At 40.3% G+C, this 13,756-nt stretch overlaps 1 protein-coding gene across 9 annotated transcripts in view; it reads right to left on the minus strand.

Annotated features, from left to right (window-relative positions):
* The window catches only part of CPQ (carboxypeptidase Q), a 500,068-nt gene that overhangs the window by 193,636 nt on the left and 292,676 nt on the right, over positions 1 to 13,756 (minus strand). The window lies entirely within an intron of this gene.

Below are 13,756 nucleotides of genomic sequence, written 5' to 3' on the forward strand. Positions count from 1 at the left end.
CTGGGAAGAAAAAGCATATCCTGACATCACATTTGAGCATAATCGCTGTAGAGAAGGTATAAAAATCACCAAGAATGGGGAGTGGATGACAAAGGGCAGATATCAATTTTTCATGCTGTTGTAGACAAATTTAAGGGTAGCATTGTTTAAAGATCAAAGAAAGAACTAACTGGCTTGTCAAAGGAGCATTGTTTCATCTCTTTCAACTCTATACTCTAACAATTTATGAATTTTAATCTCCATATGTTTCCTCCAGTAAACTGCGATGTTTCAATGTTGTCTTTGTTCCTCGTCTTGCAACAGAGTAGTTAAGATCATTGGCTCTAGAGGTAGAAGGGTGGGATTTGAAGTCTACCTTTCTCACTCACCAGGAACTTTCAGCAAGCTGCTTGGGCTCTTTGATCTCCCATTTCCATGTATCTAAAAACGAACATTAACAACTGTCCACAGCATTGATGTAACAGCAAGCATGAGGAAAGGGCTTAATACATTTCCAGGCACCAAGTGCATGCTCCATCCATCTAGTTTCCTAATCATTCATCTTAGCATTTAATTACATGTTTAACTGTTATCAAAATGTCCTGTTGAAATGGTGTCTGTTCTTAGTAGAAATGGCTCTCTCTGATGGTATTCTCAATAAGTTGGGGGGCAAAGAATACTACCCTCCCCTGGTGGAAGGGGGCTGGGAAAGGGAAAGAGCGTGCAGAGTCTGAAAATAAAAAGGCTCCCGTCCCTGATCTGATGCACTTCTACTGGGGAGAGGGAAGGAGTATGCCTTCCATCCCCATCCCTCAGCCAAGAAACACTATGCTCTCCTAGTGGCAGTTTGCATCCTTCACATGTATTTCTCACAGGGCTTGAAATATGGTAGAGAATCAACAAATCAACAGTTGATTTGTTTCTATTTAGTAATAAAATGTGATTCAGAATCAAGCTAGTTCAGTCCCTTACAGAGAAAGATACTAGTTTTTGTGATCAATACACAATTAAAACAAATTTCCAACTAATTACTTTGACATTTACAATTTAGTCACATAAACTCATTAAAGAAGTTTACTCTCAACTACCTATAATGGATAACGTAACTCCCTTTCTCTCAATGATGAGTATAAACAATGAGCACATTAAAAAAAGATTAAGCTTTGATGTGTTCTTCAAAGGTCAGAACCATACAGAGCTATGGACAAGAAACTAGGACTAGAAATAAAGTCATGCTTAAAAGTTAACTATGAGACTTCTGGTCAACATGGTATAGCAAATTCACATCTTCATGAGCCTCCTCTGTTCCAAACATGTGGCAATTAGAGATGAAATACAAAAAGGGAAAACCAAAAGGTGGTAATTTGGCTCCAAAAACCAGATACACGTCTCTGTGGACTAGAAATGGATTAGAATCACAAGGCAGTGAGTGGGTCTGAAGCCAGGGGACCTGCAGGGCTCCAGATACAGAAGCCAGCCATGACTGCTTGGCACTCTGTCCCTGTAGGCAGACAGAATCTAAAATTGCTTCACTGGAAATCGGGGGACCTAAGCCAGGCTAACTGTGTGGAAGCCAGCAAGAGGGTTGAGCTCAGGAGAGGAGGCTGAAAACAAAAGAAACATGCCAAGAGGTAAAGCTTTCTAAAACATTTGAGCCTGTGGAGGAGAAATGGACAAAGGCGTGAATCAGAACCAGGCACTGAATCAAGCCACCTGTGCTGGCTTTGTAACAGAAGATGTGATCCTCCTTATCACCACTAGCAAGGGTGGCTGACACAACGTCATAAAACCTGGTTCTCCACTGGCAGCGTTGCAGGCCAGGTGAAAGCAATCATAAAACCTCGAGAGAGAGAACTGAACCCAGAGGAAGAGAAAACAATACAAATAATAACACAAACTGAATGTTCAAACATCCTACTCAAAATAAGTCAGCAAACCCAAATTCCAAAACACATGAAGGAATATATAGTGCTAAAAATGTCAACAAAATCAGAAACTGAAATAAAACCTCCACTCCAGATTAATTTGTGGAAAGACTGTATCACAATTTTAAAAAATTATACTTAAGGTGATCAAAGGATTAATTTTCTAGAAAAAGAAAAATCACCGAAAGTGACTCAAGAAGAAACAGAAAACGTGGAAATATCAATAAATATTAAGAAATTCAATCAAGACTCAGAAAGTACTCTCCTTCTCACACACACACAAACTAATCTACCAGACTCAATGGGTTGTACAGGTGAGTTTCACCCAATTAAAAGGAATAGAGCATCCTCAGACTTACCCACCTCATTTATCAAGGTGTTACACTGATACCAAAAAAAGACAGGGACAGTACAATAAAGTAAATTATAGACCAATCTTATTCATGAATAGGATGCAAAATTATTAAACAAATTATTAAACATGATGCAAAACATCCTCCAATTTTAATAGATAAAATTAGAAAACAAACAAGACAATAAAGTTTTGGTCCAAAATGTGAAATATAAGTTAGTGATTCTCTATGAAAAAATAAAATCCATAATACTTCTGATTATACACATGGTGGGGTCTGTAGATTTGCTCACATAGACATGTCATCTGGAATGACCAACTCCAGGCTGTCGCCTGAAGATTAAAGAATTAAGTTGAGCAGAACATGAGCACACTAATTCATTTACTCCTGCTTCGCTACCCACATCTAGAAAGCCTAACAGCACGGTACCCCGGCACCACAGTTTACATATTTTTATTTCAAATACACACACTATTGTAGTATCCGTGAAACAGTCAACCACTGAAAATGAAAACAAAGCCAACAGTAAAACAGAAATGTAGGACTGTGTTGCATTCTGTCTTCTGTGCCAGACAGGAGCCCGGAAGCACTAAGTGCCTGCCCTACCCACAGGCTTCTCCTTAGGAAAGCAGCCTCAGGAATAGAGTTGTTAGGGCTCATGCCATGTGTCATGAGAAACCAGCTCTGCTTCAATGGTTACAAATAATTATCTCAAAACCATCTCCTAAGTCAAAGTAACATAGGTAATCAGACGTGAGAGAAGCTTACCTTTGACCTGGATTGGCTCAAAAACCTACTCAAGAGGGGTGAGTTGCATTGGATGGCAATAAATGAGGGGGACACAGAGAGAGGGACAGGGGAGGGAGGGGTCTACCTGCACCCTCTGGTTAAACCTATTCTATAATACAGTCTTAAAAGTATAGGGACCATTAATTACTGCAAAGCTAAAAAGGAAATTACATACCTGCCATCCATATGTCCTTGTATATGTGCAGTAAATCATTATACCCCAGGTTAATCTGGGCATATTCCATCCCTTCTGAGTTCCCCCAATTATCTATCAATCTATCTAAATATATTTAGAAAATGCTATACACTCTAGAGAAACCTGTTTAGCTTTACCCATTTCCAAAATGTTTTATCCATGCATTCAGCAAGCACTTATCAATCCACTGCTAGACAACATACTATGTATGTGGTGAGGATAGAGCAATGAACTTGACAGATAAGGCCTCTGTCCTTCTGAACTTACATTCTAGTTGAAGGACAGGTGATGACCAAGTGAACAAAGATAACCCCAGACAGTGACATATGGTGTGAAAAAATAAAATCGAATGATGTGACAAAGAATGGTGAGGGGCTCATTGGCCACAAAAATACCTCTCCAAGAAAGTAGAGTTTGATTGAAACCTGAATGGTAAGAGCTGGCTCCGTGAAGATCTGGGAAAGAAAACTCCAGCCAAAGGGAACAGCTGATGCAAAGACCTGGGGGTTGGAATGAGTTTGAGTGGTTAAGTCTTTCTTCACAACAACCTGTTAGCATTCAGCAGGGAATGCTAACAGTGAATCAGGGAACCACATTTAGGAAATACTTGAAGTACCAGAAATACTGGTTTAATCTGAATTTAGGAATTATGAATGGGCATGCTGATTTAGGAAACTAAAGAAATTACTTAAATGCTCATAAACAAATCCATCTGGAAATGATAATAATTCCCTTTCAAGTAGGGAAATGCAACATATTAGGTCTAGAAGTCCCAGGAAAGATTTGATATAGCAAACTAAAATGAAATTTTCTAGAATTATTTTTCTAATCATAGACAGTCATCAAATAATTTTGTTTTGGAAATGAAAGTAATGCAAATGTCTAATTGTCATAGAAGTCCTGTGGAAGGGAACAAAGAGGGAAGGATCATTTCTGGGAAAAAAATCTATCCACCAGGGAAAACTGGGGAAGGAATGGGCACTGAAGATGGAATCAAATGGAAGAGGAGTTGGATAAACAGAAGATCTAAGCAGACATAGACCGTTTCACAGTCAATTGGAAAGCCAACATCACTGCAAGCAGCCCTAATGGGAATGGTCTGTGGCACTGGTGGCATCAACCTGGCAGCAACAGCGCATAAAATGAGCAGCCACTGCTCAAGCCAAGTCACCTGGATGCCACTTGGGCTGACCGCAATTCACAGTGTCACAAGTGATGGACAGATGGCAAACTCAGGGGAATCTGAAAGCAAACTAATAGTGTGGAGAACCTCCTCAAGAAGAGGACACAGTTAAGAACACGTGGAAACCAGTTAAGGAAGAATTCACACAGTGCAAGTAGGATGAAATGGGGACAAGTGAACAAGTTAAAGAGCAGGGTTGTGTTTTGTGTTTTATGGAATATTGTACCATTACAACAGCTTATCTTTCAGAAATGTAAGTTCCTCCAATTTCAAATCTAACTTGAAAGGGGTGCTAAATTGGATTTAAGTGCAAAAAAATAACCATGCTGCTGTGGACTCTTTCATCTTGAGAAAAAAACACGCTCAATCAAATAATTTATGGAATGCAGTGTTCCGATTAAGTCAATTTCCTGGTTACATAGGATTGAATTTTTAAAATATAGTTGTCAATCTTTCTTAAAGATATCAGCTAAGATCAGTGGAACAGGACAGTCCTGAAGCAGATCTGTGTATGTCTACAAAATAATTAAGTATATTGGAGAGGCCAAGTCTGTGGCTCAGAAGCCAGGTACCTGGGGGCGAGGCCTCCTCCCTCTCACCTGAGCGAGGCTGGGCTAGGCCTGGGCACTTGCGGGTCTCATTTTCCACACCAGGAACAGTTTTAGCCAGCCTGGGGCTGCCTTTGGAGTCGCAGCTGCTTCCGCATTCTCTCCCGAGAGCCATTGGCAAGAGAGACCTTCAAGATGGCGGAAGAGTGAGACGTGGAGATCACCTTCCTTCCCACAGATACATCAGAAATACACCTACATGTGGAACAACTCCTACAGAACACCTACTGAATGCTGGCAGAAGACCTCACACTTCCCAAAAGGCAAGAAACTCCCCACATACCTAGGTAGGGCAAACGAAAAAAAGAAAAAACAGAGACAAAAGAATAAGGACAGGACCTGCCCCTCTGGGAGGGAGCTGTGGAGGAGGAAAAGTTCCCACACACTAGGAAGCCCCTTCGCGGGCAGAGACAGGGGGTGGCGGGGGGGAAGCTTCGGAGCCACAAAGCAGAGCACAGCAATAGGGGTGCAGAGGGCAAAGAGGAGAGATTCCCGCACAGAGGATCGGTGCCGACCAGCACTCACCAGTCCAAGAGGCTTGTCTGCTCACCAGCCGGGGTGGGCGGGGGCTGGGGGAGCTGAGGCTCGGGCTTCAGAGGTCAGATCCCAGGGAGAGGACTGGGGTTGGCGGTGTGAGCGGAGCCTGAAGGGGGCTAGTGTGCCACAGCTAGCCGGGAGGGAGTCCGGGAAAATGTCTAAAACTGCCTAAGAGGCAAAAGACCACTGTTTGGGGGTGGGCGAGAAGAGGGGATTTGGATCACCACCTAAATGAGCTCCAGAGACGGGCGCGAGCCGCGGCTATCAGCGCGGACCCCAGAGACGGGCATGAGACGCTAAGGCTGATGCTGCAGCCACCAAGAAGCCTGTGTGCGAGCACAGGTCACTATCCACACCTCCCATGTCCGGAGCCTGTGCAGCCCACCACAGCCAGGGTCCCGTGATCCAAGGAAAACTTCCCCAAGAGAACACATGGCGCGCCTCAGGCTGGTTCAATGTCACACCGGCCTCTGCTGCCGCAGGCTCACCCTGCCTTCCGTAGCCCTCCCTCCCCCCGGCCTGAGTGAGCCAGAGTCCCATAATCAGCTGCTCCTTTAACCCCGTCCTGTCTGAGCAAAGAACAGATGCCCTCAGGCGACCTAAACGCAGAGGCGGGGACAAATCCAAAGCTGAACCCCAGGAGCTGTGCAAACAAAGAAGAGAAAGGGAAATCTCTCCCAGCAGCCTCAGGAGCAGCAGATTAACCTCCACAATCAACATGATGTACCCTGCATCTGTGGAATACCTGAATAGACAACAAATCATCCCAAAATTGAGCCGGTGGACTTTGGGAGCAACAATACATATATTTTTTTCCTTTTTCTCTTTTTGTGAGTCTGAATGTATATGCTTCTTTGTGTGATTTTTTTCTGTGTAGCTTTGCTTTTACCATTTGTCCTAGAGTTCTGTCCGTTTTTTTTCTTGTTTTTTTTTTTAACTATAGTTTTTAGCCCTTGTTATCATTGGTGGATTTGTTTTTTGGTGCGCTTCCTCTCTTCTTCCTTTTTTTTTCTTTTTTGTTATTACTTTTAATTTTTTTTAAAAAATTATTTTATATTTTTAATTTTAATAACTTTATTTTATTATTTTCTTTCTTTCTTTCTTTTTTCTCCCTTTTCTTCTGAGCCGTGTGGCTGACAGGGTCTTGGTGCTCTGGCCGGGTGTCAGACCTGTGCCTCTGATGGGGGAGAGCCGAGTTCAGGACACTGGTCCACCAGAGACCTCCCGGCTCCATGTAATATTAAACAGCAAAAGCTCTCCCAGAGATCTCCATCTCAACGCTAAGACCCAGCTCCAATCAATGAGCAGCAAGCTACAGTGCTGGACACCCTATGCCAAACAACTAGCAAGACAGGAACACAACCCCACCCACTAGCAGAGGGGCTGACTAAAATCATGATAAGGTCACAGACACCCCAAAACACACCACTGGACACAGTCCTGCCCACCAGAAAGACAAGATCCAGCCTCATCCTCCAGAACACAGGCACCAGTCCCCTCCACCAGGAAGCCTACACAACCCACTGAACCAACCTCACCCACTGGGGGCAGACACCAAAAACAACGGGAACTACGAACCTGCAACCTGCAAAAAGGAGACCCCAAAACACAGTAAGTTAAGCAAAATGAGAAGACAGAGAAACACACAGCAGTTGAAGGAGCAAGGTAAAAACCCACTAGACCAAACAAATGAAGAGGAAATAGGCAGTCTACATGAAAAAGAATTCAGAGTAATGATAGTAAAGATGATCCAAAATCTTGGAAATAGAATGGAGAAAATACAAGAAACGTTTAACAAGGACCTAGAAGAACTAAAGAGCAAACAAACAATGATGAACAACACAATAAATGAAATTAAAAATTCTCTAGAAGGAATCAATAAGAGAAAACAGAGGCAGAAGAACAGATAAGTGACCTGGAAGATAAAATAGTGGAAATAACTACTGCAGAGCAGAATAAAGAAAAAAGAATGAAAAGAATTGAGGACAGTCTCAGAGACCTCTGGGACAACATTAAATGCACCAACATTCGAATTATAGGGGTCCGAGAAAAAGAAAGGGACTGAGAAAATATTTGAAGAGATTATAGTTGAAAACTTCCCAAATTGGGAAAGGAAATAGTTAATCAAGTGCAGGAAGCGTAGAGAGTCCCATACAGGATAAATTCAAGGAGAAACACGCAAAGACACATATTAATCAAACTATCAAAAAGTAAATACAAAGAAAAAATATTAAAAGCAGCAAGGGAAAAGCAAAAAATAACATATAAGGGACTCCCCATAAGGTTAACAGCTGATCTTTCAGCAGAAACTCTGCAAGCCAGAAGGGAGTGCCAGGACCTACTTAAAGTGATGTACAGAAAAACCTACAACCACGGTTACTCTACCCAGCAAGGATCTCATTCAGATTCGATGGAGAAAGTAAAACCTTTACAGACAAGCAAAAGCTAAGAGAATTCAGCACCCCCAAACCAGCTTTACAACAAATGCTAAAGGAACTTCTCTAGCCAGGAAACACAAGAAAAGGAAAAGAGCTACAAAAACAAACTCCAAAAAATTAAGAAAATGGTAATAGGAACATACATATCGATATCACCTTAAATGTAAGTGGATTAAATGCTCCAACCAAAAGACATAGACTGGCTGAATAGATACAGAAACAAGACCCATATATATGCTGTCTACAAGAGACCCACTTCAGACCTAGGGACACATACAAACTGAAAGTGAGGGGATGGAAAAAGATATTCCATGCAAATGGAAATCAAAGAAAGCTGGAGTAGCAATTCTCATATCAGACAAAATAGACTTTAAAATAAAGACTATTACAAGAGACAAAGAAGGACACTACATAATGATCAAGAGATCAATCCAAGAAGGAGATATAACAATTGTAAACATTTATGCACCCAATACAGGAGCACCTCAATACATAAGGCGAATGCTAACAGCCATAAAATGGGAAATCGACAGTAACACAATCACAGTAGGGGACTTTAACACCCACTTTCACCAATGGACAGATCATCCAAAATGAAAATAAATTAGGAAACACAAGCTTTAAATGACACATTAAACAAGATGGACTTCATTGAGATTTATAGGACATTCCATCCAAAAACAACAGAATACACTTTCTTCTCAAGTGCTCGTGGAACATTCTCCAGGATAGATCATATCTTGGGTCACAAATCAAGCCTTGGTAAATTTAAGAAAATTTAAATCATATCAAGTATCTTTTCTGACCACAACACAATGAGACTAGATATCAATTACAGGAAAATATCTGTTAAAAATACAAATACACTGAAGTTAAACAATACACTACTAAGTAACCAAGAGATCACTGAAGTAATCAAAGAGGAAATCAAAAAATACCTAGAAACAAATGACAATGAAAACACGATGACTCAAAACCTATGGGATGCAGCAAAAGCAGTTCTAAGAGGGAACTTTATAGCAATATAATCCTACCTCAGGAAACAAGAAACATCTCAAATAAACAACCTGACCTTACACCTAAAGCAATTAGAGAAAGAAGAACCAAAAAACCCCAAAGTCAGCAGAAGGAAATAAATCATAAAGATCAGATCAGAAATAAATGAAAAGGAAATGAAGGAAACAATAGCAAAGATCAATAAAACTAAAAGCTGCTTCTATGAGAAGATAAACAAAATTGATAAACCATTAGCCAGACTCATCAAGAAAAAAAGGGAGAAAACTCAAATCAATAGAATTAGAAATGAAAAAGGAGAAGTAACAACTGACACTGCAGAAATACAAAGGATCATGAGAGATCACTACAAGCAACTATATGCCAATAAAATGGACAACATGGAAAACATGGACACATTTTTAGAGAAGCACAACCTTCCAAGACTGAATGAGGAAGAAATAGAAAACATAAACAGACCAATCACAAGCACTGATATTGAGACTGTGATTAAAAATCTTCCAACAAACAAAAGCCCAGGACCAGATGGCTTCACAGGAGAATTCTATCAGACATTTAGAGAAGAGCTAACACCTATCCTTCTCAAACCCTTCCAAAATATAGCAGAGTGAGGACCACTCCCCAACTCATTCTACGAGGCCACCATCACCCTGATACCAAAACCAGACAAAGAGGTCACAAAGAAGGAAAACAACAGGCCAATATCACCGATGAACATAGATGCAAAAATCCTCAACAAAATACTGGCAAACAGAATCCAACAGCACATTAAAAGGATCATACACCATGATCAAGTGGGGTTTATCCCAGGAATGCAAGGATTCTTCAATATACGCAAATCAATCAATGTGATACACCATATTAACAAACTGAAGGATAAAAACCATATGATCATCTCAATAGATGCAGAGAAAGCTTTCGACAAAATTCAACACCCATTTATGATAAAAACCCTCCAGAAAGTAGGCATGAGGGAACTTACCTCAACATAATAAGGGCCATATATGACAAACCCACAGCCAACATCGTTCTCAATGGTGTAAAACTGAAACCATTTCCACTAAGATCAGGAACAAGACAAGGCTGCCCACTCTCACCACTATTATTCAACATAGTTTTGGAATTTTTAGCCACAGCAATCAGAGAAGAAAAATAAATAAAAGGAATCCAAATCGGAAAAGAAGAAGTAAAGTTGTCACTGTTTGCAGATGACATGATACTATACATAGAGAATCCTAAAGACTCTACCAGAAAACTACTAGAGCTAATAAATGAATTTGGTAAAGTAGCAGGATACAAAATTAATGCACAGAAATCTCTTGCATTCCTATATACTAATGATGAAAAATCTGAAAGAGAAATTAAGGAAACACTCCCATTTACCATTGCAACAAAAAGAATAATATACCTAGGAATAAACCTACCTAACGAGACAAAAGACCTGTATGTAGAAAACTGTACGATACTGATGAAAGAAATTAAAGATGATACAAACAGATGGAGAGATATACCATGTTCTTGGATTGGAAGAATCAACATTGTGAAAATGACTATACTACCCAAAGCAATCTACAGATTCAATGCAATCCCTATCAAGCTACCAATGGCATTTTTCACAGAAGTAGAACAAAAAATTTCACAACTTGTATGGAAAGACAAAAGACCCTGAATAGCCAAAGCAATACTGAGAAAGAAAAACGGAGCTGGAGGAATCAGGCTCCCAGACTTCAGACTATACTACAAAGGTACAGTAATCAAGACAGTATGGTACTTGCACAAAAACAGAAATATAGATCAATGGAACAAGATAGAGAGCCCAGAGATAAACCCACGTACATATGGTCACCTTATTTTTGATAAAGGAGGCAAGAATATACAATGGAGAAGACAGCCTCTTCAATAAGTGGTGCTGGGAAAACTGGACAGCTACATGTAAAACAATGAAATTAGAACAATCCCTAACACTATACACAAAAATAAGCTCAAAATGGATTAAAGACCTAAATGTAAGTCCAGACACTATAAAACTCTTAGAGGAAAACATAGGCAGAACACTCTGTGACATAAATCACAGCAAGATCCTTTATGACCCACCTCGTAGAGAAATGGAAATAAAAACAAAAATAAACAAATGGGACCTAATGAAACTTAAAAGCTTTTGCACAGCAAAGGAAACCATAAACAAGACGAAAAGACAACCCTCAGAATGGGAGAAAATATTTGCAAATGAAGCAACTGACAATGTATTAATCTCCAAAATTTACAAGCAGCTCATGCAGCTCAATATCAAAAAACAAACAACCCAATCCAAAAATGGGCAGAAGACCTAGATAGACATTTCTCCAAAGAAGATGTACAGATTGCCAACAAACAAATGAAGGAATGCTCAACATCCCTAAGTATTAGAGAATTGCAAATCAAAACTACAATGAGTTTGATCAATGAGTTTGATCACTATCACCTCACACCAGTCAGAATGGCCATCATCAGAAAATGTACAAACAATAAATGCTGGAAAGGGTGTGGAGAAAAGGGAACCCTCTTGCAGTGTTGGTGGGAATGTAAACTGATACAGCCACTATGGAGAACAGTATGGAGGTTCCTTAAAAAACTAAAAATAGAACTACTATATGACCCAGCAATCCCACTACTGGGCATATACCCTGAGAAAACCATAATTCAAAAAGAGTCATGTACCACAATGTTCATTGCAGCACTATTTACAATAGCCAGGACATGGAAGCAACCTAAGTGTCCATTGACTGATGAATGGATAAAGACGATGTGGCACATATATACAATGGAATATTACTCAGCCATAAAAAGAAACGAAATTGCGTTATTTGTAGTGAGGTGGATGGACCTAAAGTCAGTCATACAGAGTTAAGTAAGTCAGAAAGAGAAAAACAAATACCCACATACCGTATGCTAACACATATATATGGAATCTAAAAAAAAAAAAAAAATATGGTCATGAAGAACCTAGGGGCAGGACAGGAATGAAGATGTAGACGTAGAGAATGGACTTGAGGACACAGGGAGGGGGAAGGGTAAGCTGGGATGTAGTTAGAGAGTGGCATTGACTTATATATACTACCAAATGTAAAATAGATAGCTAGTGGGAAGCAGCCGCATAGCACAGGGAGATCAGCTCAGTGCTTTGTGACCACCTAGAGGGGTGGGATAGGGAGGGTGGGAGGGAGACGCAAGAGGGGGGAGATATGGGGATATATGTATATGTATAGCTGACTCACTTTGTTATAAAGTGGAAACTAACACACCATTGTAAAGCAATTATACTCCAATAAATATGTTAAAAAAATAATTAAGTATATTACAAAAAATGCTTCACAACACCAACATACTATGTGCATTATGAAATATCTACAACAGTAGAAATTTGAAATGAGATAAACCTAAGTTTTATATTTTTTCCCAACATCCTCAAGGACCTCCTTGTACCCACTTTGGAGACCTCTTTGCTCTCTGCCCACAATGACCTCTGCTGAACTGCAACCATGACCTCCAGGGGGGCAGGGCCCATGGATGCCTTGCTCATCCTATAATCCCCATTATCTTAGAGTGCTCATTGAGTATTAGTTCCCCCTTGAGCACTTTCCTTCCTGGGGGGCTGACACTAGACATAGGTGTTACTAGTTTCTCTGTTATCTTTAAGAAGTCTAATTCTATAACCTCTGGGGGGCACTATAGAGAACTTCTCCACCCAGTGACAGAATGACAAGCACTGGAATGTAAAGTGAGTCCCTTAGCCTAAGGCTACTGATGAAAGTGAAGGAGAATTTTTATACCCTCTAGGAAATGCAATCCATTAAACCATTAAAAAGAGGAATTTGAGGTATTTCCCCACTATCCAATGGCACTGGAAGAATTTTTAAAGTTGAAGAGTAAATACGGGAACACTGTAACCTTTCAGAAGTACAACTGTTTAAAAAGAGCATACTGGGAAGCTGCTCAAATATTCTAAAACAATGAGCAGCTTGACATTTTTCAAACAAATATTTTAAAACTCAGGTCCACACGTGCACTGGAAATTAATGCCATTTGTTCAACAATAATAGACTTGATTCACATCCACTCTTGTACGTTGGATTATATTTGCTGATTTCATTAAACCTTCAAAAGGTTACAGCGGTTGACATATGAAAAACCCCACATCTCTAGAAGAAGGAATTTTGTCCCAGTCCTTTTTTTACAAAACCTCTCTTCAGAAAGAAATGATAAAGCACAGGACTCTGTTCCTCACTATCCCTGATTATATATTCAAACTTCTTTATCTACAGATATACTAACAAGGAAACAGAAACAGGTGGTCATGAACAAACTTGGGACTGAGAACAAGGCAGGTACCATGGGGAACTCCAAGAACTGCCTGAAGAGACATTGTAGGGAGGCCCAGAGACCTGGGCTCCTCAAGCAAGGGTCACAGGATGCAAAACTGGGCATGAATGAGCCCACCTCAGCACTCAACTGCTGGGACCAGGGGGCATTTTGATCATAGACAGGACTCCAGAATTCAGTACTTAGCAATGTCAATTGTCTTCCTATCTCTTCTTTCCAGAACACTAAACAAAAACACACAAACAAACAAACAAAAAATCCTCAAAAGGGATTTCAGCAGAACCAACAGAAGGGCTGTGTAACTACAGAGAGATTGAAGTCAGCCCTTAAGTATGCTTTATAAAGCTACTTGAACTGGAAAAAACTTCTTGACCA

This window comes from Balaenoptera borealis (assembly GCF_965194805.1).
Source record: "Balaenoptera borealis genome assembly, chromosome: 17".
NCBI lineage: Eukaryota > Metazoa > Chordata > Mammalia > Artiodactyla > Balaenopteridae > Balaenoptera > Balaenoptera borealis.